Below are 27502 nucleotides of genomic sequence, written 5' to 3'. Positions count from 1 at the left end.
TTAAAGCTAAAGCCAGACTGGTGATGGGAACTGGAGGTAACAATTGCAAAGAGCTGGGGACGCTGATCCAGTCATTCCAGGTTACTGTGTTTTCAACTCCTATATGAGAGCATTGGGTCCTATGGTAATAGGACCCCAGATCATGGAGATGTAAGAGTCAGCATAAACAGTAACATTTAAAAGTTCTTGCCTTCCACCTAATGCATCCTGGAAGTAATAATACAGACAGACAGCACTGACCACTCCTTAACACAACGTAAGATAATAGGATGATCACAAGGTTTGATGGGCTATGAATTGTTTACTGGGAACCTCTCTGGCTGCCCATGCACCGCAGGGACCTGGCAGCTGCTTCCAGGACCCGTATGGAGCCTGCCTTAGCCCTGGATCCCCACGGCGCCGCCGACCAGACTTTTAAAAGGGTCCCTTTTTGACCGGGTACCTGACAACCCTATCTGGAGGGGACGGGTCCCAGGGAATACATGGGGTGGGGCCGAGGGGATATCTAGACAAGGCAACAATTCAGAGCCTCCCTCTCAGGTGCTTCTGCTGGCAGAACTCCTGCTGAGTTTCAAAGCACTGCGTGTGCTCTGGACCGGTTCCCTCCTGCTTACTGCCGGGCTCAGCTGCCTCACGGGGGTATAATATACCCTTTAGATCTATCATTTGACCCTGTGTTTCCCTAGGCAATGAAGGCAGAGACTCTCCTTGGCTGCAGTTATGCACCGTGACTCCCAGGGAGCAGGGTAGGGGCAGGGACGTGGGGTTTTGTTTGTTTTTTAAATGAGCACTGACTTTTGAGAAGTCTCCATGCTGCTAAAATGAATCTGCCTCCAAATTTTGCACCCTGAAGTTCCCAGTGCGGCTCCCTAAACCCAGCAATGATTATTTTTGTGCTCGTGTCGTGACCACAGGCCCCAGCTGGGCTGGGTCCTAGACACACACTATAGGGCAGTCAGTCTATCACCCTCAGGTATTTGGAAAGCTTTTAGGCTCTGCCATGATGCATAGAACCAAGAGGGGAAGCTTCCTGCAGCCTTCTAGAAGGGAGGATCACTAAGCAGCTGTATCACTGCAGATATCCCCATCACAGCATCAGTAGATAATGTACAAGGTCTTTAATCTTTAACAAAGGGGATATTCTAGGTACAAATCCCAAGAACAGAGCAAGTAACTTCATTGTGTAAGCAATAAGAAGAGGTTCTTTAAATACAATAGGAGCAAGAGAAAGGCGAGGGACAGTATAGGTTCTCTTCTTAGCAGGGAAGGAGAGCTAATAACTGATGACAACAAAAAGGCGAGGTGTTCATTGCCTATTTTGCTTCAGTCTTCACTAAAAACGTGAAGGTGACCAGATACTCAAGACATATAAGATTAACAAGGGGGAAGGAATGCAAGCCAAAATAGGGAAAGAAGAGGTTAAAGGATATTTAGATAAGTTATATATATTCCATTCAGCACGGCCTAACGAAATTCATCCTAGAGTGCTTAAGGAACTAGATGAGGAAATCTCAGAACCATTAGCAATTATCTTAGAGAACTCCTGGAGGACTGGTGAGGTTCCAGAAGACTGGAGAAGGGGAACAAAGAGGACCTGAGGAATTATAGACCAGTCAGCCTAACTTCAATACCTGGAAAGATACTAGAACAAATTATTAAACAATTAATTTGTAAGCACCTGGAGGATAATAGCGTTATAAGGAATAGCCAGCAGGGATTTGTCAAGAACAAATCATGTCAAACCAACCTCATTTCCTTCTCTGACAGGGTCACTGGCCTAGTGGCTGGGGGGAAGCTGTAGATGTGATATATCTTGATTTTAGTAAGGTTTTCAACATAGTCCCACATGACCATCTCATAAGCAAACTAGGGTAATGCAGTCTAGGTGTTTTGAGAAAAGGTGGCTGTGGGGGGTCTTGATAACAGCCCTTTCCGCCTCCCAACAGCTGTTTGGCAGCGCTTAGGACTTTCCGGGAGGGGAGGGAGGGAGAGGAGCAGGAATGCGGCGCGTGCTGGGGAGGAGGTGGAGAAGAGGTAGGGCAGGGATGGGGACTTGGAGGAAGGGAGTGGAATGCGGGTGGGAAGGGGGCGGGGACTTTGGGGAAGGGGTGGAATCGGGGTGGGGCAAGGACAGTGCAGGGGTGAGAAGAGGCAGGGCAGGGGTGGGGCTGAGGCAAGACAGGGCCGTGGGGTCGGTCACCCACTAGGCAGAGGGGAAGTCAGCGCCTATGGTCCTGGCTCAGCGCCAGGGGCTGGACTTGATCACTTCTCAATGTCCCTTTCAGCCCTAGAGTTCTATGATTCTATTCAACCCTAATCCAAACTCCTTTTCTGAATTCCACTTTAACTCTCTCTGTCTGGAAAAATCTACAGATATGCCTGCACCAGGAAAAAAAACAAATTCATGGCTGGCCTAGGTCAGCTGACTTGGGCTTGGGTTCAGGGGCTGAAAAAAAATCACTGTGTAGACATTTGGGCTCAGGCATCAATCCGAGCACTGGGTGGGTGGAGGGTCCCAGAACTCAGGCTTCAGTCCAAGTCGAAATGTCTACACCGGGATTTTTAGCCCCGCAACCCAAGGTCAGCTGACCCAAGCCAGCCACTGCCATGCCACAGGTCTGCTATCCTTGTGTAGATGTACCCTAGCAATTATTGAGCCTACAATTGGTTAGTCCTTGGCTCATCTTCAGTAGCTAACCTGAATTTTTTCAAAAAATACCTTCCTAAAGCAATTCTGCAGCCATGTATCTCAAAACCTACTGTCAAGAACCATGCAAAAAGTAACCTGGACATTCCCTCTTCCACCACTGCCAGCAAACAGTCAGCCTCCTCGATAATATTGTTGCAAAACAACATTTGTACTTTAGGTGGTTGATAAGAAATGCAGAAGCGGAGACACAAAGGGATTCAATTTCTGCACCTACTTACAGGGCTTTCTTCTAGGGAGCTGAAGAATTAATGCATACCCACGGTCTCTGCCAGCTGGACTCAAACCATTCAGCTGAGCGCAAGCACTTAGAGTGCGCTGCAAGTTCTAAATATTTCAAACTCTTGGTTCTCTTTCCCCGTCTCCACTGCAAACAATGGTCATTGTCTGCTGCTGTTTCACAGAAGTTTATTATTTATTGAAGATTTCCTTTTTTCAGTGCTAAACCTCCCCTTTCCGGATCAGTATCCTCTCTGCATGTCAGTTCAGCATCCTCAGCAATAGTAAATTGTGTCATGAGAGACTATTTTAAATATCTTGTGCCATATGGCGACCATTCTTCCCACCAGCTTCGGCAAGTATACACCTCCAGAAACGGTTTTCATACACATTCTCTCTTTTATTTCACAGTTCACATTTTGGGTTTCACAATTTGTTATTTCTACGTTTTGGCAGACAATCAGCAGAAAACAACTAACGTGATAGGAATTTTAAAAATACTTACAAACTTTAGTACAAAGATCTGCCTGCTTTTAGAGACAGTTTGTGGCCTTGCTATTTCAGAAAGCTACTTTTACACTCAGTCTGATAATGCCCACAAAATGTACATCCAAATGCACTTAGAACAATGCCCGAGGGTGCGAGCGGGGGGGGAGAGGAGGGAGGAGAGTACTAGGTGGAAACTGAAAATGAAAGATATACATTTTTGAGATCAAAGCTGAGTCCCTTAGCAACTGTCATCCAAATCCTAGAACACACTGCACAGGTACCAGTACAAAGGCTACAGCGAACGCCACGAGAGAGAGAATACAGATGTGATGTGTGACTGCAGACCAGCTAACTGTACATGCAAAACTGTTTCATCATCTAGATAAAGAGATGAAAAATCACAGACCAGTGGGACAGCAGGGATCAGTTTGATTGGCTAGCTCCAGCCCCAGACCTCATGCCTGTGGACATCAGCTCTGGAAGGCTAAGTAGTTCTGAGCTACATGTTTATTCTCTCCACTCAAAGTGAACAATGCTTTTCTAATCGCAATTGTCTAAGCCTGGAAGGACGGGCAGCAGTTCAGACTTGGCACACACTTTGGGACATGTTTTCTCTCAAAACCAGCACACATCATGCTGCTCATAGTTACTTACAGGTGGCACTGGCCACGGCTGCATTCAGCTGGAATTCAGAAAGCCATATATTGCTAGCACATTTCCAGGCCTCATAATTAGAGTCACCTGCTTGATCGCCTGCTCGAGGCCATGTAATTAGAACTGCTGCACTGACGGATTTTTTCCATCTCATCTGATCAATGACAAAGAGTATTAACAAGATAAAGCACAAAGTTGTACCTTCTTGTGTTTGCTCCAGTTGGGGGACGGGGGGGAAGGAGGAATCCTCACTTTTCAGTCCCTGATCCAATTTATTCTCAGACACCTTGCCCACCTTTTCCAGAATTAAAGGCCCGAGATATTCAATGGTTAAATTCAAAGGACAGGTGACAAGTGAGCATTGGGGTGAATGCCAAATGGGAGCAACAATCCAGAAATTAAGGTCCAGGATTCTGATCAGTGTTAAGAATTATTTGTGTTCTTTTGTGACTCGGGATCGTGAACAACACTGCCAGCTTTCTCAAGTTGTTTAATTCATTTTGCAATCAAGAGTAAAAAATTCCTTTATTAATAATTAATGTGCTTTCAGCAATTGTCTGCATATGCTACAGTTATAACAAGGCATTTGAAGAAATGCAAACAATTGCCTTTTGAAGTGGCTCCTTTCGCAGACTAGTCAGCGTGATGGATGGCTGGGCCCATTTCATGAGTTAACGTTTTTTGTATGTTTTTACTGCCATGGGGTAGGTGGTGCTTCAGCCGTGCACGGGGAACAACGGGGTTTGTGCGTGTGGAGATCACATGGAGCAGAGAGGTCACTAGCATAACAAAGGGGGGGAAGGACGAAATAAGCAGAAGGAAACGGAGAGCAGAGAAACATCCGACCTTACGTTGCTAATGAGAGCGCTAGCACCTCCTGCTGGCAGTAGGGCAATACTAATAGAGTTAGCAGGCTTGCAGTACAGACTGCAGCAGGCTCTCAGAACTCCAGGCTGATGAATGCTGCAGAGGAGAAGGGGTTTGTTGGGTGGAGCCCTGGGCAGTGGATTGCCACCCCCCAACAAAAATGTAGGAATTACATTTACACAATTACAAGGAATAAAGCAAAACTAGGATCCTACTGATAAGAGGAGCTTAGGGGAAAGGGTGCAAAAAGCAGAGGGGTGGTTGCTGAAGTGAGGCCTTCTTGCCTGACACAGAGAGCAAGACTGCAGCTGGGACTCAAGAATTTCTCCTATGAACTGCATGGCCTGACCCCCAAGATGGCCAGTGCTGGTGTGAGTCCAGCTCAGGGTCACCATCTCCAAGAGGGGCTGGTTTGACCCCTATCTATGGAGAATTGGATGGCAGTGGTTCCAAACCTGCAGGGCTTTGCCGTTACAGAAACCCCCTGATCATAGGGTGTTGACTTTCCAGAAACTAAATCAGGAATATGTTCACTTGTTCCCTTTTCCGAAGGGACTCTGAGCAGAGGAGTCCGGGGTCAGAGCTGCCTAGAACTGCACTGCCTAGAGTGCCACCTAGCCATTGTCTGGAAGGCTAATGCTTCCAGTGAATGCTGGCCATGGTAAGGAGAGTGGTAAAACCATTCTTATGGCCAGCGTTGGAAATCGTATATTCCTACAACAGCAGTACCCCCTGGCACACTGACAGGGCAGGGCCTGCAACTGTCACTACTGCACAAAGGAAACCGGCCAAGAGTCATAATTGCAGTATTTTATTTTTTATCGTTCAGAATCAGCTGTCACACAACGCAGCCCACCCTGGGTCAAGACATCAGTTAAGGCTGCTAGGGGAGCCCTTGTGGCTGGGGCAGACACAGCTTGATGGGTAGAGAGCTTCCTGCTGTTTGAGGATCTACATGCTGTAAGCCAGAGGATTTGAGGCAATCACGCCAGCTGGCCACCCTGCAGAATCTCTTTGCTGCTGCTGAGCTGTGACGGAAGTAATGGCTCTTTTTGCACGTACAGTGCCCAAAAGCGTGCTAGGCACCTGACAGCGCCAAGAAGGTGGCCCAGTCCCTGCCTTGGAGCTTTCAGCCTAGCAGCACAGCAAAGCAGCTGGGCAGAGGGGTCAGGAGCGACGTGGTGGATTTGCAGTAACAGATCAGTCACTTGCTATCTAGGGTGCTACATGGTTGAGTGACTCTTTGCATCAGTTTTGATAAAAGCATTTAAATGAAATCTTTAAAAAGTCTTCCGCAAATAGACAGGTCTGGGCTGCTCGTAGCCCTCAAGGAGAAGCCGGCCTCGAGGAGAGGAGGCACCCGCAAATCTGGTGGAGAAGGCATTCCTGAAAACCCTTCCCTTTGCAGGCAAGTAAAGGCTCAGCCAGTCTCAGGCCAGGCAGGACTCGCCTCAGTACATCTCAGCAGTGCACAGCCAGCCAGGTGAAATTCCTCTGAAGCACCAGCCGCAGCCAGGACCCTGGCCCCTCTGGACCAGCGATGTGATTCACTATGGCTAATCCCACACCTCCTTGCTCATTCCTGAAGTGCTGCATTGCAGACGCCCCCTCCTAGAAGAGGAGCTCCTAGTCAGACTCTCTCTCAGAGCCAGTAAATGCTGCTGGGAGCAGGGAGGACTTCCTCACTCTCCGAAGCTGGCCCCCTCCTCCACTCCAGGGCTGGGTGGTCTCCCTCTGCCAGCCTGTGCCTCTCATTTCCTTGGTTGCTCTGCCATCCAGACTGGGGTTTGTCCCCCTCTCCATGAACCATCACAGTCTCTTCAGACTCAATTGGCTTCACTCCTGTTTTCAGCTTTTTGACAAATATTCACAGACTTCTGAGCCGAGTGTGTGGCACAAGCCAGGGAGCAGGAGGGATTCTGCATGCGGCTCCCGCACAGCTGAGCTGCATGTGTCAAAACATCTCAAAGGCTGAGACGGGAATGCAGCAGAGTGGAAGCGGATGAAGTTCAATATTTACAATGGGCTTGTACTGAACTTCCAAAAATATTGAATCCTGGACAAACTGTCTAACACAAGCCACCAAACTACTCCTTTGCACTAAGTCACTGCTGCATGCTTATCAACATTCAGCAAGGGACTGGATAGTTACATAGATATCCAGTCATAATTAACAATGACAAAAAATTTCAAGGAATATTAAACTTCCTGCTTTGGGGTTTAAACCAATCTATAAATATTAGAGACAAGGACCGGCGTGTGGGAAGGAAAGAAGAATTATCCCATAGCTGTGACTGTCGGGTTCTCACACCCTTCCTCTGAAGCATCTGTCATGGGTCACTGTCACAGACAGGATACCCGGCAACATGGGCCACAGATCTGATCCAATCTGGCAATTCCTGTGTTCCTCTTCTTTGGGGGGGGAGCAGAGACCAAGTGTCCCCCTCTTGTAACTTCTCCACCTTTGATGGAGTCACATATGGGATGGGTCTGGCTCATTGTGCATGAAGAGTTGCTAGGAGAACATCTCACTGAGTGCAGGATGAGGAATGCCATGTCAGATAGTGAGGGGGCACAATTATTCTGCAAGATCCCCAGAGAAAGTAACTAGTTTAACATGCTACTGTACTGACAGTGGGGGTTGGCCAAGCAAGTGATTTGTCAGCCTCCCACTGAATTCCAGTGATGCTAATAAATGAGGATTTAGGATAATGGCCAAATGCGCCTTCCTACCTTTCACCTGCTTCTACAAAGAGCAAGAACCAAGGAAGCAACAATTTGTGTATGTAAAAAAAGATGCACAGTGCCTGAGCCAAAAAGGAGCAGGAGTCGCTCTCTGTAGATTATGCCTTCCAGGCAGAATAGGATTGAAACCAAGAGCTGAGAGAGAGAGAGAGAGTGTCCCCTAAATAGCAATGTGTGATGCAGCATGGCCAAAGGTTGACATAGTGAGTGCATGACTGAGACACATACGGTTACGAATGGTAGTAAAAACTGAGCAGTGCCTCCTTTACTCACTGCCCCATAGAATACAGGAACAAAGGGTCAATTGATAAAATTAGAGGCAGGTAAATTTAGAACACACTGGATAAAGGAAAGAACTGTTCACACAGAGCAGATTGCCAGGCTGTGACATTCATTTCCATGCAAGGTCATAGAGGTCAAATACTATAGCTCACTTAAACTTCCAGGGAATCCAGTTCCTTTTAAAGTGGCACAATCTCATTTTATTTATAAATACGTGTGTGTGTGTGTGCACGTACACAAGATAGCACCAAAGTGTGTCCAATTAATGGACGTTTAAATAATCTATACAGCGTATGTCAAATCTTAATTGCAAACTTTTGCTATCTTGAATAAAAATATATTTTGAATAGTGGCCTAATAATTTTATGGCTATTGTACTGAAGTCTGGGTTATGGAATGAAGGATAATCAGACTCCATGTCTCAGGAAATAAACTAATCCCTGCAGGGGACAGGAAGGAATCCCAGGCACCTACCCCAGAGCAGAATTGTGCACCTGGCCAAGTGGGAAGATCTGTCTTCCTTGCAAGCAGTGGATATTGCCCAGAGCCAAAAGCAAGATACCAGATTTGATGAACCAATGGTCTGTTTGGGTTTGGCAAATCACTCCACTGAATTTAATAGCATATTGTTGCTCCACAGTCGGAGGTTAACCTAAAGTTACTACAGTTCTTTCCCTCTCAATGTGACTATTCAGGATTTCCACTAGGAAGGCAAACATTTGGCTCCCTGTGGCATATCATGCATGGTTCTATTGCACTCAAAAGGATCGAGCTTCCCACAACCATAACGCTCTGAAGTGCGCCAAACATCTGTCAGCGCTGCAGCTAACCGAATCGCAGCCATTGCCACTGGTACAGCAGTGGTGGGTCAGCAAACACGCATAGCTCATAGCACGGCCACTAACAGCATGTTCAGCAACACCCAGCCTCTGCCACTGGGGTACCGGTGACTACGAACTGGCCCATTCCAAGCGATTTCTGACCACTGCCCATTTGCAGCTCAGCTCTCTTACTGGATGTTTGTTTTACTTGTGTCAGCGGTACCAGGAGGGATGGGGCCCATGCACTACAGCTGCCTACCCCTCTTCCGGACTCTAAATGCATCTCGTCAGTCAGCGGGAGGAGCTTGTCTCAGAGGACTCTCGGCCACCAGGGCGCTGGAACACAAACTCCAAAAGAATGCAGCTGTAACACTGGCAAAAACATGTGACCGAGGCATGTATTTTACTTTGCTTCTCACCACTGTGGCTAATATTATTGTTGGTTTTGTTGTAAACAAGGATGGATGTTGGGAGGCAACCAACAATTACCTGGATCTAGAAGAAACCCCACCATGGAAATGCCAGTATTAAGAGTAAAAGAAAAAAAGAGGGATGGTCAATTGCACCTCCATGCAGAGAGAAAGTACAAGTTCTGTGCACTACTTAAAAGTCACACTTGAGCCCTCAAACTAGGGCTGATGCCTCAGCCTCATGTTGGCTGTCTGCACAGGAATGGATTTTCCCAGCAGGTTCATCAAACATGTGAATTAAAAATCTGTTGCCACCCATGTTAAATCCCCAGGAAAATGATCGCTGATCTCCCCCGCGCCCCCCCCCCCATTTACTAGGGTGTATTTGCAATACAAGAGCCCCTCTGCACTCCAAGGCGGGTGTTTTGTGATATATGAACCTAACTAATAGAGTCCAATCTGCACATGCAGCTAACCAGACATGATATAATAATAAAGCAGTCCTTGGCTAAGAGAGATTTACAAGCTCACTGGGAGCAACGTCAGTGCATAAAACACACTCCCAGACTCATGCTGAAATCCCCACTGATGCCTCATGCATGTATTGTCCAAGCAGGAAAGAATGGAGATGCTTTTGACCAAGAGGAGCAAACATCAAACGGCCCAAGGCTGAGAGAGGCGACGCGCTCTGCTTAGGATTTGGCTTGATGTAGTTAAATGGCAGAGGAAAGGAACACAGACACACAGGTTCATTTAAAGTGCTGGGAGAGGAGGACTGATTAGTAGAAGGAAAGGATATTGTGGTTCGTGAATTCCAGAGCAGCTCATGGCTCTGTCCCTGCAGTAATGCATTCTGCTTGTACTGAAACCTGGCAAGTCACCCACCCCTTGGGAAGACAAGCTGATCTGACACCCTAGTAATGAAACCATGATAGAAAGTCCTTGCCCTTTATTTCCCCCCACTCCTCCCTTTCTCGCCTTTTCACTTGCATCCTCTTTTATACCACCCTCTTCATTAAGGGCAGCCTCCCGCTGCCTCTGTCCCAAAGGCCAGATTTCCCAGCAGTTCCCACTGTGACCCTTGTGGACAGATTTTTCAAGACAGCTCAGCACCCACCATGCACCAATGTGCTGAGCTCTACTGAAAATCCGGCCACGTGCCTCCACCTTTCTCTGCTGCCAGTCTCTCCCCAGTGACACCGTGGAGGCCAGCGTGAAGCCCTGGCATCCACTGGGAAAGGGACACCACGGTTCTGAAGGAACCGAACCAAAGTTCTCCGCTTGCGGGGAACGTGCTCTTACAGCGTGAAGGGGCTTTGTGGTTTAGCTACAGCCAAACTACGCTTGTCATGTGACATATCAGTTGCTATGGTAACAGTGGTTTCTCATGAATAGAGGCATAAATAGTCTTGTGAAAGCCTCCCTGGAATTTGAGATCCTTGCTGCCAGGCTGCAGTAACCAGAACACCTTCCTCTTCATGCTGTCTGGCCCTCGCCCTTTGTGGCTGCCCCACGCCCTGGAATCTCACCTGTCCCAGGTAGGGCATACAGGACAGGTTCTCCCTGCTGCAAAGAACATATGTTAAAAGGAAATGTCTGTAAATATTTCATGTGTGTCAATTTCAGTGCCATTACGCTCAGGATGCAAGGTTTATTTCTGGAGAAACAGGACCTACTTTTTCCTGTGGATCCCTAATAATGTATAAAACAGTAGGAAGTGACTCAAGCTGAATTCTGTGCCTACCATTAAAACACAACTCAGCCTCTGGTAGTTTGCATAATCAGAGCTTGTCATCCCCGATCAGCATCAGTTCAGAAACCCAAGAGGCAAAGCCATGTTAGCTGGCAATGAGCTCAGATGAAGAATCCTCTGGAGAACGAACGTGACTATCAATGTTTGGGAGATTATTTTAATACTGGATTCCTGGATAAAAACCTCCCATGTAGGCCTAGCTGGATAAACCAAAAGCATTTCTTTAGGGAAACACCCTCAGCACCTGGTCACTTGGGCAGATGTACAATTGAGAGATGAGCCCTGTTTATTTAAATATTTTAGCTGGTTTATTGTATCAGCAAAAACTCCATCGCCAGGGGAGTTCACAAGACCAGCAAAGGGACTTGAATGTAACAGGGACTGTTAAGGGCTCTAGCTACAGCAAGAATTGAACGGTGCTCAAAGAGTGGCCGACTTTTCCCTCCCCTCACTGGAGCGAATGGCCCTGCTTATTTCAGTGAGACTTCTGCTGATCATTCATTTAGAAGATGCTCTCCATGTCCTGCTGCTGGCAGCTGGTAGGAGAGATGAGGGCTCACAGATGCATGGATGGTAGGTACAAGTACACAACACACTCAGAAATTATCTGTGGATCCACAGACACCAAACTGATAGTCCATTTTACATTATACTGTTCGCCTGCTGCAACCAGAAGGGTTACGACCAAAACTTTGGATTTGCCCATTGTTTAGATGCCATCCAGGGAAGAGAGAGCCTGTATCCATGATGTTTTATTCTAGAAGGGGTCTTGTGTCTAATTTCCTTCTCTTCCTGCTTTAAGCAAATTGCAGAGAGAATTCCATTCTATTCTGTGTTTGGTAATGAAAACTGGATTTGCTTAAGGGTTATTTCCATTATTATATCTCCTCTGCCATGATCTATTTTACTTCATTCCTATTACAGTAAATCCCGAGGAGTCAGCTGCTTAGTTAGCGATACAGATCAAAGAGAAAGCTCAGTTTATGTCGGCTTCTTTTTTCTTTGCCTGTAATGAGTCACAGTCTATTACAAACCCTGCAGGTAAGGGCCAGCTCAGTCCTTGTGCGGAGAAGAGCTGTATGCCACCCCAACCCACAGACAGCTGAGTTCTCCACATGCACATAGCTAGTCCCCCTTCCTTATTTAACATTTGTATTCCCGTCAAACCCAGAGGCCTCAACTAGGTTGGGGGCCCCTGTGGTAGGTGCTGTACAAACTTACAGTAAATGGAAATCCCTGTCCCAAAGACCTTACATTCTAAAAGACAAGACCAAGCAGGATGAGACACCAGCAGGCTAGGGGGTGCTGGGAGGAGGGAGAACAGTGTAACAAAGACAGCAGGCTGCTTCTGCATAGACTAGCTGCATGTGTAATTCAGAGCCTGTCAGCAGCAACAATCACAGTGATCTTCTTCCCCCAAACACGCTACCCTGCACAGCTGAGGCACTCTAGCCACCAACTGGCCAACAGCCAGACATGGGGGACAGTTAGCACCCCATTATTCCAGCGCCCCAGACCTGAGAGCCATTGAACCCAACTGCAAATCCTGCATATGATGGAAGCCGCTTCTGCTGCCATACCCCCAGCACCCCTAGTTCCAGCAGCTATGCTTTGGTCGACCACCCCATAACCATAAATGGCATCAGAGCACATAGCATGCATCAGTACACGGACACCAGTGCTACGAGTAAAGCCTGCATTGGCCATCATCCAGTGACCCCTTGTAACAGACCAATCCAATTTTGTACCACACAAAATTAAAAGGGTGAACACCTGATTTACAGTAATATTTAAAAAAAAATCCCTAGATACCCTGGCCACCCCATACAGAAATACAGTGAAGTTTCTTTCATCATTCCATACATGGAGGGCTAGCTCAGCCGCTACCATAAACTGGCCCCACTCCATTCCAGTCAATGGCGCCAGGATTATTTATGCCACCTGAAGATCTGCACCCCCGCCCCCCAAAGCGTTTCGTGGAGGGTGTCGAGTTTTATCTCCTCCTCACAAAAGGCTGGATGGAGTCGCACATCACAGCCCTCTCTGATGGACTGTGCTGGCTACAGAGCAGTGTCGGCCAGGGGGATCCAAAATACAGAGTCACATCATGACCCCCCCATACGTTATGAGAATGGGACAAGTTAATCTCTGCACTTTATGACTCACCAAAAACACATTTATACATGAGAAGAGAGATTTAACCCCAGTCCATCTCGGATTATGAAGGAGCATGACCAGGAAACGCTCAGAATGAAAAGCTCCCTCGAGCCTTTATTCCTTAAATATGAATGCATTAGCCATGACGTGCACGGCCCTGCTAGGCTGTCAGGTGAGTGCCAAATAGCCTAGGAGTGTTGCAGAGGCCTTGTGCGGTCACTCTGCCCGGGCAAATTCCACTCACAGATGGCACCAGAAGCATGGGGCTGCTCGGGAAGGCGAAGGGGCTGCTCTCTCTCCTGTATAGTTCCAAGTTACCCTTGGTCCCTGCTCCAGAAGAGCGATGGGGATGGTCTTTGTGGCTGAGGCACTGGACAGACCTGGGATTGGTTGCTGGCTCCTTCATATGTCTTCTGTGACCTTGGTGAATCACTTAACCTTTCAGGGCCCCAGTTCCTCTTTGTAAGCTAGGGAGTATCATTCTCCTTTTCTCCCCTCCTTTGTCTTGCCTGTTTAGACTGGAAGTGCCACGTTTGTGCAGCGCCCAACACAACGGGGCCCTGATCTCCGTGGGGAGAGGGGGTCCCTCGTGCAATTGTAATACCAACAGGGATAGCAAGGCCTTGCTGTAGAATTGTACAGTAATCAAATTCTTTCATCCTCAAATAGAGAGAAAAGGTCAAATCCTGCTTGCTCTGTTCAGGCAATCAACGGTACTGGAATCAGGTGGGGTACATTAGGAAGGAGGATCTGGCCCACAGTGTGAACCATGTCAGTGAGAGCCCGCTGGGAATTTTCTCTCTTCCCACCCTGCAGAGCAGATCACAGTCACCCTTCTCAGTACATCGTGATCCCCTCTTGTCCCTTTTCACGAGGATCAGAACAATTCAGCTCCCACTTCTCTATTGGGAGGCAGTTTGAGATGCTGACAGAGTGTGTGTGTGTGGGGGGGTGCTCTGGCCCCATAGAGCAGTATAGGACAGGTAACTTTCCCAGCCTTCACTACACAGCAGAACCTTAGAGGTTATAGCAGAGATTTTCAGAGCTGGCTAAAGGATTTAGAGAAAGAACCCCCATTACCACTACTGCTGTGTGCCTAAATCTCTTAGTCAGCTTTGAGCATCTCAGTCTTTGTTCTTTTAATATAATTCCATGTGCTGACTCCACGTGGTCTAAAAGGGGTCAGCAGATTTCATTAAACCTCTCTATGTTATCATGTAATCTGTATATTCGTCTCATCAGCAACAGCAGGCAATAAGATGCTTTCCCAGAAACAAAGCATAAGGCACTTACATCCCAGCAGCCCCTTCTTTCCAAACATTGTCCCTTGATTATTGCTCTTTTTAAAAATCACTCATTTTTATTTCCTGCGTCGGTGGGTCAGAGAGGCAGCAGCTGTCTTATGTGCTTAGAGCCGAGGCTCCTGGGTTCTATTCCACCCCTGCCATGATTGATGGTTGCACATGGCCTTTCCATGCTTGTTTCCCTAGGATAACACCACCATCCTGTCCCACTACCAGTGGATGGGTCAGGAGTCTTGTTCATTAATTCTTATGATGTTATTTGAGTTCCTCGGGTGAAAGGTGCTACCAAGGTGCAAAGTATTAGACTTCCCTCGATAAGTCGTAAAATGCCCAGCACCATGCCCACACCATGCTGAGTGCCAAGCATGCCCCTGAGAGGTCACCTCTGTGACACTAGAATTTCTTTACACAGCCTGATTCGGTTTATTGCCATTACACTGTTTGAGACATCCCTGCCCAAGTGCTTAAGGATGGTGGGAAGGGAATTAAAAACTAAAGCTACAGCAAGATACAACATCTGTTTTCAACAGGTCACAGAGGGTTGTACTCACGCAGATGAGAGCAGGGGATCTTGGTGCTGTGGTCGAAAAAAAGGCCGAGAAGCCCCGAGATCTAGAATACGCCCCCCCCCGCAAAGTTCTAATAAAACCCCAAACTAAGGAATTTCTCAAGCACCATCGCATCTGCAGAACAAAGGCGCCTTTAATGTTTTAAGACCAAAATGGAATGACAAGGACAAGCGGCAAGGAGTAGCGGATGGTGACGCTCTTGAGTTGGCAGCCATTGGGCCAACAGCCAGAGAAAGAAGGGGCTCAATTTAAAGCCACACCAAACGGAAGACTAGTATAGCAGCCTTGTAATTTCAAAGGCTATATCCTTAATTGACATTACTTGGTTTCCATTACAGGAAGAGAGCTGTTACAAGAGCACCTGAGGTGTCTCGTATATAGGAAAATAGTTAAGTTGCCAGCAGATGCTGCTCGAGAATACATAGCATAGTTACTGCCCAGGTTTTGCGTTGTAAGACCAATAAAATTTGTCAGCATTGTGCACTGTTTGCATGCCGCTCTAGTCACAGAGCTCCCAACAGCCTTATCCATATTCTGGAGCCCGACTGCAAGTGCATGCTCTGCTGGCCATGTAAGGCAGCCAATGGTACCATGCAACAGGGGTTTGAGACTGAGTGGGAGGTCCAGTGAGGCGAGTAAATCAGCCACAAGTGGGGCCTTCAGAGAGCAGTTTCCTAGACTGTTAAAGGCTTTAAAATGTCAGCGAAGTGGTTAGAATGCAACCAAGATACCCAAAAATTAAAAAGAAAAAAAAACAAAAACAAAACAAACAGCCAAGAGAAACAACAGTTCCATCGTCAACACAACTTAAAGCTCTTCAGATTTGAGCTACAGCTGCCGGCACATTTGAGAATTAGAATGATTAACTGTTTTTATAATTAGCAGTATCTCTAGTGGCCGGAAATAATGTCATAAAATTGTCTTAATTGCTTGATATTTTCCAATAGTCAGATCTACAATAACTAACTTTATGCCTTTGTAGGCCTATTTTTGAAACAGCTGCCATTTCTTCATTCTCCATTGTGAGCAGGTGAAGGGTTAGGAGAGTTCACAACCATATGTCAGTTTTAGACCAGGGGATTGTTTGGGTTAAGTGAAGTTTGTTATCCAGGACACTTAAGTTCCCAGCTGTGTTACTTCCTCAGAAAATCCCTGAGCCAGTGGGAAATGCTTTTCAGCATCCACAACTGGATCAGAATCTTCTCCTAAGGTGTAAACTAAATGCAAGCCTGAGAAAAAACGGGAGAAGTTACAAGAGGAGGCTTACAGACGCCACGGACTTGGACTGGCTGAACATTGCCCATGACAATGGTTTTTGATAGAAAATTAAGTAAAACTGGACACCTTATTGAAGGCCTCTGCTCAATGTGCAGTGAGGTTATATTTAAAAAAAGCAAACAAGATGTTCGGATGCGTAAGGAATAAGATGGAGGATAAGAGAGAATCTTATAATGCCATTATATAAAGTCAACTGGGCGGCCTTTTGGAAATACTGTGTGCTGTATTGTTCACCCTGCCTCAGAAAATATATTGCAGGAATGGGGAGCGGGGGGGCCCAGTGGAAGGCAGCAAGAATTATTAGGACATGGACAAACTCACATGGAGAGATTGAAAAGACTGGGATTGTTTACCTCAGAAATAAGTGGAGACATGAATGATAAAAGAATGAATGGGATAGAAAAGGGAGATTGGGGCCTTCTTTTCTCCCTGTCTCATAACACAAGAAGAAGGGGCAATTCAGTGAAATCAGTTTTGAGTTTGTCGCCTCTTAAAAGAAAATTCTTTTTTACCCAAAGTGTAATTAAATGTTGGAACTCGCTGCCACATGATGTTTGTTGAGGCCAAGAGCGAGCCAGATTTAAAGAGGGACTGGATATTTATATGGGAAACACAAATATGCAGAGTTAGAAGAGCTAATGCTAACATAAAATTTACAAAGGAGATAAAACCAGGTATTTCAGACTCAAGCTAGACTAACCATTGGGGATAAGACTTTGATGCAGAGCCGGTTAATGCACGTCTGCGCACTGCCATCTTCCTCTGACATTGCTGGGGCTGGCCAGAGAGGACACTGGAATAGATGGATGGATCTGGGTTTTGACACTATATGGCAATTCCCATAGTCCACAACTCGACAATGGAGCTCTCTCCACCATAAAATATTTCACAGTACACACACACACACACACCCCCAGAGAGTTTCTCCTATTTTAGAGGATCCTCTGACATTCTGTCTCCCTTTTGTTTTCACACAGCTCAGAGATACGCAGAACCCCTTAAAGCAGCCGGTCCTCAGAAAAGATTGCAAGGTAACATTAAACCCGACGCTGCCTGTGCCCGCTATGATCTCCCTCCCCTCAGTTCTCCTTCACAGCGTCACACAGCCCAGGCTGGCTGGTCGGGCTGTGCCAGGCTGAACATACTGCTCATCATACCAAGCTCCTTCCAAAAATCCTGTCAGTTGGTGTTTTGTTTACTAGTGCGCAGTCTGTTCACATGTGCTTGGTATATTTCAAATGATGGAGGGTTTGAAGCAGCCTATACAGCAGGATTTTAATTGGTTGATTAATTTACTGCTTTAAAAGCAGTGGGTGTTAGTTTCCGTTCTATTTCTGGGGTTTCTGACAAGCTGCTCTGGGTGTAGAATATGCACTATTCAGAGCTTTTCCGTTTCCTTTCATTTTAACATTGCAGAGCTGGGAGCCAGGAGACAATTGCTGGTTTTTGGATCTGTTGCATTTTTCAGGGTGTTTTTAAACATCCCTGTGTTGGCCTTTCCCATCAACTCCAAAGCGTCCAGTGTTCTTTGGGGCCAAATCAGACTTTTGTAATACCTGGGAGCAGCAGCTTCTGCCAGTTGCTGCCAGCAGAGCTCCCAATTCACTAGGGATTTGCAGCCCTGAACCTATAGCTGCCCCTCAATAATAGAAATGCTTGTAAAAGCAAACATCAGAGAGAGGGGGGATGACACCTCCACAGCTTCAAGTGAAGCTGCTGATATAAACCAGAATGGCTCATTCACTCTCCCCTGCATCCAGGAATCATTCCACCAATAAATGCTTATTGGCAAAGAGCAGGGCCTGGCTTAACCATATTTAATGCCCCATTTCCCTATTAAGAAGTCAGACTAATCTCTCTTTGCTTTGGAAAAAAAATTTTTTTTTTAAAAAACAACCTAATATTTCTCTCTCTGCACTTTAAGGTTCTTTAAAATCCTTTTTGAAGCCTCTTGTGTGAATTTCCAGACCTGCTCTCCATCAGTTTACTGGTGAAATGGATTAAAACAAGTCCTTTGAAGTGTCAGCATTTGCGAACTGTTTGGAGACTGGCTCAGCTCTGCACTTTGTCAAGTACTGGAGGGAGGATAAATGCCATTTCCCTCTTGATTTCCCTGTCATCTATTCTTCTCCCTGCAGACGTAAAAGCCATAATAAAAGCTGGAGTCATACAGTACATCCCATTGTTTGAAATACAGGCCTCTCTCAACTTCCACATGACATGACTGCCTTATATCTTTGCTGGGAGGGCTGCCTCAGGGCTTCCATGTATCCTGTAGATGTATACATACCCTGCAGCCATCATATCCTGTACATGGATCCTGCACCATTTTATCACTTTAGTAGAAAGGCCTGGCTTGCCAGCTCCTTTAAAATTAGCACAAGGGCTATGCTGGGCAAAGGATGCACTAACAGAAGAGCTGGGGCTCCTGGATTGGATCATGTGCCTTTGCTTATGCCTCAAAGCTCAAGGTTATCAGGCAGCATCCTCATAATACAAGGCATATCCTCAGCCCACATGGAGTACCAGTGATGTCTCATCTTTTTGAGGGAGCTAACAAGCATATGGAAAAGAGTGATCCAGCAGATACAGTGTACTTGGACTTTGGGAAAGCCTTTGACAGGGTCCCTCACCAAAGGCTCTTAAGCAAAGCAAGCCATCATAGGATAAGAAGGAAGGTCCTCTCATGGATCAGGAATTGGTTAAAAGATGGTGTCACTTAATCATGAAAATGAAGGACCAATGACATTGAATAGGACCAAGCACAGAATGACAATAGGCTTCCCACACTCAGTTCTGCCCGCTCACTTGAGTCTGGACGTGCAGCATTTCTGGATCTCTTGAGCAGGACAGTCAGCTCCTTTGAGTGCAGGGATTATCTTTACGTTGTGCGCTTAGACAGTGCCTGACACAATGGGGCTGCTACAATAAAATCATAACATGTGCAACATTTTTAAAGGTGCCAGGCTCCTAAATGACTTCAGTGCTTTTGAAAATGTTCCCCAATGTTTAGCTGCGTGGCAGGCTTAGTGATATGTAACCACTAGGAACCAGCCTTCGAGCAACAGACACGGAAGGTAAATTGTGGGATTTGCACCCAGGTCTCGCAAACAGTTTGGACAGTTCTGAAACCCCCTGTGACACTCTATACCTCGAGGGAGCATCCTGTAAACCCAATATTCCTCATCTATATATAATTGTGATACTGCATCTAAAGCATGCCATGTGAGGTACCAGGGGAGAGGTTATGCCTCTGTTCCATATGAATGGGTGTATCATTAGTGCACAGGAAGTTATGAGAATTGTGTTGTATGATGGTCACTAAAATATGCTGTGAGTTGGGGAATCGCCCAGATATTAGATCCCCAGAGACAAGGACAAGGGAGGTAACCAGCCCCAGGCAGGTGTCAAACCACCATCAACAGCCGTTGTCCAGCCAGGGAGCTAGGATGCAAGGACTCACTTGCACAAGGTCACAATTCCCCAGGGAATTGCTCATCCTTGCCTGGGGACTCAGCAATGCCCACCAGACATGTCTGGATTGTGTTCTCCAAGCACAGGGTACTAAGGGTATAAAACAGAACACAGGGGCCCCATGCTTGGCCTTTTCTCTTCCCTCCACCTGTGCAGCAAGCAATAAGGGTGCTAAGAAGACTGGTGATTTCAACAGAGGAGAGTGGCCCAGGTTTAAGGGAGAACCCTGTATCTTAAGGACTGTAAGATCCAATGGGGTGAGAACATTGCTTGATCTAAATACTGTCTAGTGTGATAAGGGTTACAGTTTAGACTGCAAACTTATATTTTATTTTATTTTGGTAACCACTCTGACTTTGCCTGTCACTTATAATCACTTAAACAGTAAAACAAGTATCTTTACCAGTGAGTTTGCCTGAAGTGTCTGGTAAATCTGCTGAGGTTTACAAAGGTCAGTGTAGATCCACTTTCCATTGATGCAGTGGTAAACCAATTAATAAACTTGCATTGCTCAAGAAAGGGTCTTGAGCAGTGCAAGACAGTATATATGTACAAAGCTGGGAGCTGGGGGGATTTGGCTGGTGCCTTTCTCTGAGATTCATGAGTAGCTCTGGGAGCGCCACATGAGGTTGTATTGAGTGGTAACAGCACCTGGGGTTTTGCTGATTGCCACTAGTAAGAAAACCCAGACAGGGTGAGAGAAAACCCAGAATAGGGAGTAAAGAGGGCACAGTGGTCCCACAGTCCCAGGTTGCACCCAGGGGTCCTGTGACACACCCCTCATTAAGGTCTGACATACAGGAGTGCTGGCCAGGAGTCGATGGCTGGATCCTGAGCTGGTAGGAAACCAACTGCATTTCAATGGAGCTAGGCCGATTTACACCAGGAAAGGATCTGGCTTTGACACTTTGTGTTTCCTGGCTCCAGTCATATGATGTGGCTTAAGGTAAATGTGGCTGTACTAAGACAGCAATCAGCACCTTTTGTCTCTCGTGGCTGCTATTACCGAGCTCTCTGTGCCACTCAGTCCCTAGGTCTTTATACCACGCTGTCAGTTCTGTACTTAGCTCCCTGGGCCCTCTGTGTCAAGCAGCCACCCCTGGAAATACAGACTTTCTATGGCACTGATCCTGCAGCGCACTGTGTGAGCAGCCCCTGTGCCCCTGCAAAGATCAGAGCGAAATGCTGGCACTGGCTATCGCGTAGGGGGAGCGCTGCACCATACACACGAATTCGCAGGCACTCTACATGGAGAGCACAAGAGCCAGACCAGGCTGAGCCTGCTTCTTCTCCTGCCAGCACATTAAGCATCTTCAAGATGTTAATATTACACAACAGGAAAGTGTTAATATCAAGAATATTCATCTCCAACCATCTCTAGTTAATGAAACAAAACAAACTATCTGGAAAAATGAGAACATTACAGTAACAACAACAAATTAAACACCAATACAATTAGGGAGAGATTAGGCATCGCTCCTCTGGGAGCATTTCAGAGCCCAAGGTCTTTCTCAAAATTTGATCATTCCCAGCAACTTTATTTCCTTCTAATTAATAAATGGTAAGTAAACGGCGTGGTTCCTAGAAGGGAGATGGCTCCCCCGGTCCTCTCTGAACAAGAGCTTTCCATCTGTGTTCAATAACACAGAAGGGCAGAGCTGGTGGCAGGTAGAAGCGCTCACCTTCAGCTCAGAGAGAAATCCCACTGTCAGCAGAATGAACGGCAAAGGCTGCGAAAACAGAAGTTCCTGTATGAGCGTCTGTTACAAGGTGACTGAAGGAGGAAGGCGTCTCGTGCTAACATGCAAGAGCCTAACAAAGAGAAGGTCAAGGGGTGATGTGATCACAGTCTAAGTCCCTACGTGGGGAACAAATATTCAACAACGGGCTCTTCAGAGACCGGTGTGACACGATCCAAGGGCTGGAAGCTGAAGCTAGACAAGTTCAGCGTAAATTTTTAACAGGGAGAGTAATTAACCGTGGGAACAATTTACCAAGGGCAGTGGTGGATTCTTCATCACTGGACATTTTTAACTCAAGACTGGCTGTTTTTCTGACCGATCTGCTCTAGGAATTGTTGTGGGGAAGCTCAATGGCCCATGCGGACAGACCGGGTCCAATGTCTGCTCTTTCTAACCTGCCTTTCCTTGAGCAGGTGAAATACTTTGATCAGAGACTGGCTGTCCCGGACCAGCAGCTACATACAAGTGAGGAGACAGCGGCTTCAGTGGCCAAGTTAATTAAGCAAGGCTCATTTGGGGCTAACCCCACTGGCCAGGGCTTGACAATCCACCCAGGGAAGCTCTACCTGGGAGAAGAGGGAGCAGGAGACCCTGAATTCAGTGAGGCTTGACTGGCCTGACAAGCTAGACAAGTGTTGCCAAAAAGGCAGAGCCTGTCGGTGGGTCAGAGCTGCCCCGACAGTGGGGACTCACCCTGAGCTGGAGGAGTGACCCCTGTGGCCGTTTGTCATTACTGACCATTGTGCATCCAGAAGCAGGTTCCCACATAGCATGATGCTGTTTCTGCTCACCTCCCCTCTCAGGGCCCTTGCAGTATTCGTGTTCACCAGCACTACCCGGAAGGCAGAGTGCTGACATCACCAGCTGGGCCTGAGGCTGCCTGGCCTCCACTCCTGAGTGACCACATGCAAGACACACATTGATTAGGGAGGCAGAGTCCTGGGTTCAACATTACCCTTGGAAAACCAGCTCTACTCCGGTCTTAAAGATGCTGAAACAAACTTGCTCCTACCAAGTGGCACAGACTAGAAGCTACAAGTCCCCTTCCAGGCGGATGCAGTCTGAACTCATGTTACAGCTCAGGAAAGTAACGACAGTGTGGTACCCAGCTGTGTGCTCTGAAGATGTCCCTTCACCACCGCTTGTGACAGCCAGGCAATGCTCAATGCTTTGGTACAATCACACGTCGTAACCTCAGGAAACTCACTTCCCTCTTATTTGAAATCCCAGTGTTAGGCCTTGATTCAGAAAAGCACTTGAGCATGTGCTTCACTTTAATTCCCCTTGACTTCAGTTTGCTTCCATACATATGCTTAAAGTTAAGCACTGCTGAACTGCTCTCCTGGTTTGTGACCATAATGCAGAAAACCCATTACAGAAAGACATCTAAGCAGGGAGAGGGTTGGCAGGTCCAGTAGGTCTTTGGGAACAAGTGCTTGCTCCCATTTTGTACCAGAATCCCTAGTACTCAACCAGTGCTAGACTGGTGCAGGATGTTTCCAGGTGTGTTCAGCTCCCAGAGGTACATTTTAGGAGCGCTGCCTGGCACAGCTGCCCTTGGTCACTGGAGCTGTCTCCATGTTGAGAATAACTGCAGACAAAAATCACTTTGTGAGATCGATGGTGAGAACGAGTCCTCTCCTGATCTCAGGGTCGTTTCTCTGACATGTGACTTGCGTGGCCAGTGCATTTTGTTACTGCACGATGCCTGGAAATCCCTGGATCAAGGCCTCCTAAAGTCCTCTCTCTCCACAAACTAGCCGCATCCCTCCATTACAGCAGCATGAAGCCCTTTGAATAGGGAGAATCTGGTTTAGAGCCTCCAAAAGCCATCTGAATCCTACTGAGCTCCCTGGGAAACCAAGGAGATGCCCTGAAAAGCCCTCAAGAAAACTTAAGTGAAGGGGACAAAGATACTAAGTTACATGGAGCCAAAGCATCTCCTGAGCTGCAACCACGCTCTGCCCAAAAGTCCTGGCATGAGGCTGGGTCCTCTTCAACTTCCCTTAGCCGAAGGATAAAAAGGAATAAAATAAATACTCAGGTGGGAGAAAAAGATTCTCTACCCCGGGTGAGAAAACGTCAGCCTTCTGTTTGTTAGGCTGCGGCCCTACCTTTCAGCAATCTGCATGCCTGTTAATCAATGTGCACAGCCATTGCACCTGTCAGCAAAGGGGGTCTTCACACTTTGCAAATATTAATTAAGCCTCCATCCCCTACCCCTTCCCCCCCCCCCAGTTAGGTAGCACCATGTGTAGAACTCAACCCATTACACAGAAGGGGAAATTGAGACACTGCAAGGTTAGGACCAAAAAGTCTTCAAACTTGGCTACTTCTAGTCAGGCCTTTAAATCCTTAATTAGGCACACAGTAAGTGGGCTGATTTTCACAGGTGCTGAGCACTCATGACACGGCTGGATCTCAGGCCTCACTTTTATTTAGACGAGCCTGCAATGGGGTTTCCACTCACCACCAGGGCACCTCCTTGGGTCTAGGTTTGGGAAAGTAGCTCTCACGACACCAGGTGCCCCCTTCTGCTGTCTGCTCCCTCTGTGACCATCTCTCTTCTGGAAACTTGGCTTTATAGTGCTGGCCCAGCCCCTCCCCAACTGGGCTTCACTCTCAGTTAACCCTGGCCTTCCTCTCAGGTGACTCAAGGTGCCCACTTGGCCTCGTTAATCCTGTCAGGGCTCTGTGGGGTGCACACCCCATCACAGAGTTTAACTATCAGAGTTTTGGTACCAAATGTTGGACACCTAAGTGTGACAGTCTGGGACATGGTGGCCACAGGCAAAAATAGAACCCAGGAGTCCCAATACCCTAACCCCTGGACCATACACACTGTCCTCTATAACCCTCAGAAGAACTCCTGGACAGTTTAAATTAAATACCCTGCCTTCCTGGAGTCCTCCTGACCCTGAAAGTATTTCATAATGGAAACAAAACCCAACTAGAAATTAACAGACTATAAAAGGCTCCAGTTTGCTTGTTACACTCGGACAAACCTTTAAAAAAATAATGTTTATTATCTACATTTGACCATTGTACTTTGGTTGGGGGGGGTAAATTTAAATCAACCAGAGTCCTGCAGGAAGGGATGACAAGTTCACAGCGGGTTCACAGAGAGATTGGTAGCAGGTACAGAGGAATGAGGGGCCATTAATCTTTCCAGGTGAATCTCTGGGGACAGCAGGCAGGATGGAAGGCGTTTAGCATAACACAGTGCTGTAAAACCATCCTGAGAGAACACTGGTGGTGGAGGTAGGATGCTAAATCAGCAGGGTCCATCTGGCTGGGCCAATTCCGTTACTAGCTGGAAGCAGCAAATTACACCTGATCCCAGTAAGTATTAACAACACTCCTGTTTGTAGACAACTCAGCTCCCTTTTCAGGTGGGCTAATCAACAGAGCACAATCAGCTACAAATAAACAGGATCAGGAGAAGTTATCAGGACTAGTTCTCTTCTCCCATGGGGCAGACAAGTGCTAGGGGGGGAGCACGCTGCGTTCAGTACACTCATGAGACTGTACCCGCAATACAGTGTCGTATCCGGCCACTGTGTTATTCCGGAGTCCAGGGAAGGCCAGAAATGACCAAGGGGTGGGACGGTTTGAGCTGAGGAAATATTAGACATAATATGTCTATAGCTAAGCCAAGTGACCGCTGAGTTGGAGGAAGGTGTGTGCAGAGGTGCGGTGCAAATATCTGAGCAGGAGGGATTGAAAGGCGACTAGGACTGATCACATGAGACTAAGAGGAGGGAAATACAAGTCTGATTACCAGGACCAGCTCCCTGATGGCGAAAGAGCTCAGACCGCAGGGATGTCTCCCAAGGGAAGTGGTGGAAGCCCAGCTGCCCAGGACACCGAACACAGACCTGGAGAGAGCCCTAGAACACGCACTACAGGGACTGCTGCAGGGGATAGCTTTCCAGCTCGGCTTTCTATGACCCTGCCCTCCTATTTACTATTTTTAACAATGATTTATTGTTTTTACTATTTCCAATAAAATGAGGGAGAGATCCATTTTTCACTTTCAGAGGCTCCTCACTTCCCCCTCCCCCATCCCCTTGCTCTAGAGAATGAGTCATTGTCTGCGAACCTTTTTCAAAACAGCTCTTCTAAAATTCTGTATCAAATCACAAGCATCTCTAGTCCACGAGCCAGCACAGGGAGCAGAAGCCCTCGGATGCTGTTGATCTGCTGCATGAAAACAAAGAGCCGTAAAGCAGGAATCCTTCTGCTTGGCACAAATCTTTTGCCCCACTGTACCTTGTCTAGCAACTCATTTAGTGCCCATCAGGTGGGGACACAGGGGGCCTGTGAGCTCATTGTGTGCTTTGAAGCCCTGTCTGTGTCTGGAATTGTGTTTCAGGGCTGGCTGTTTTGTTTTGCGGACAGATAACACGTGTTCATGGGAGAGTCAGCTGCACAGTCACACATGGAAAGGGCAAACGGCAGATTTTTATCTGCCACAGCACAGCTTTACGAAACACTCTCCTACTGGTCACCACGCGCACGGTCACTCCAGCATCGGAGAAGGGGGCACCGGCCTGTGGGTAAGGGTGCGAACACATTTACACGCAGGGGCTGACTGGCCATGGGTCAGGCCGGGTATTTTCATTCCGTGGAGACAGATCAACAATTCCAATGTCTCATCGGAATCAATTATTTTGCTCAGCCTGAACCAATGATACCCCAGCTTGTACTACCCAAGGATCTGGCTTTTGTTTCATACTCTCACACACAGATTAATACAGTGAAACGCGTGTGGTCAGCCCCAATGAGCCATTAATTCAGCTCACTTCCACTAGCATGACAACCTGTCAAGACCTGGAGTTGCTTTCACAACACTGGTCTTTGCAACCGGAGCTGCTGTGATGAGTTTGGTGAGAGCTGCCTCATGGAAAGGCGGCTCCAATCTTTACAGGAACAACAGGATTTCCAGAAATCTGCCTTCACTTTATGCACCAGCTCCAGGTTGGAAAGTTTTCCAGACTTGCCTGCGGTGGGGAGAACTAAGTTATTTTTCTACAGGTACCAGCATTGGCTCTCAAGACTCACGGCCCTCCGAATGTAACTTCCCGTGGTGTTTGGGTCAACCTAGAGGCGTCAGTCTGGTGAAAGCCTCTGCAGCCGGTACGCTGCTCTGACTCTGAGGCCTTTGAAGACTTTGGCCCCCGATTAACCAACAAAATGAGATGCTTAACAACAATACCGGGGGAAGTATTTTAAAGGCTGACATGGAGAAGTGAGGTGGGTAATACTGATAATGTATTCTGGTCCCCTGCATCCCCTCCTGCAGGTGTGATGGCGTATGTACTACCTACACACACCTGGCACAGAATCCTCAGCAGTCCAATGGCTGGTTCAAGAATCCTTGCCCCATTTACACACACACACACACCCTGCAGCTCTCCATGCAATGGATACTGTGGCACTGGTACACACAAGGTCCCTGAAATAACAGCAACATAAACAAACCTGATTCCTGAGCTGAGAAGTTTATGAAACCATCTTCCTCCCTTCACACAAACAAACATTCTGCTATTTAATAGCTCTGATTTCCCCATAAACTTTTCTAATGACAAGCTAGACAGATTCAAACAAGCAGCAAAACAAGGAGGGATGCGGGCAGTACCTTTCTATTGCTGGCTGGGCTGGCGCTAGAGGATAACAGAGCAGTTCCAGTGATGCTGCTGAGACAGAAGCACTCTGGAGTTACGATTACAGCTTTCCCCGCTCCGCGACCAGATCTCTCAGCAGCCCAGACCCACTGTGCTGGAAATGCACTTAGTAATTATCTGCAAGAGACCAGGCTCCGCCCCCAACAGCTCTGATTGGTCCTCTGGCCCTGTGCAGGTCTGCATTGGTTTCAGTCAGTCAATCTACTATTTTCCAGAGCCTCAAAACAACTGAATTCTGTGTCCCATGGATAAGGGGTATTGGGGTGAACAGACTAAGTCAAAAACACCTTGAAATTATATTTCTTATAGTGTTAGTAAAAGGATGTATGAGTCTGATTTAAAGG

General features: G+C 47.2%; 1 protein-coding gene across 2 annotated transcripts in view; it reads right to left on the bottom strand.

Annotated features, from left to right (window-relative positions):
- The window catches only part of ZMAT4 (zinc finger matrin-type 4), a 158418-nt gene extending 131168 nt beyond the window's left edge, over positions 1-27250 (bottom strand). For both annotated transcript variants that reach the window (XR_012636338.1, XM_074940021.1), the window contains exon 1: positions 27113-27250. The gene's annotated coding sequence lies outside the window, so the exon portion shown is untranslated. The remainder of the gene's footprint in view (positions 1-27112) is intronic.
- Positions 27251-27502: the final 252 nt, after the last annotated feature.

The sequence above is a fragment of the Natator depressus genome, chromosome 26 (assembly GCF_965152275.1).
Source record: "Natator depressus isolate rNatDep1 chromosome 26, rNatDep2.hap1, whole genome shotgun sequence".
Classification (NCBI taxonomy): Eukaryota; Metazoa; Chordata; order Testudines; family Cheloniidae; genus Natator; species Natator depressus.
This window is presented reverse-complemented; position numbering and strand designations above follow the sequence as displayed.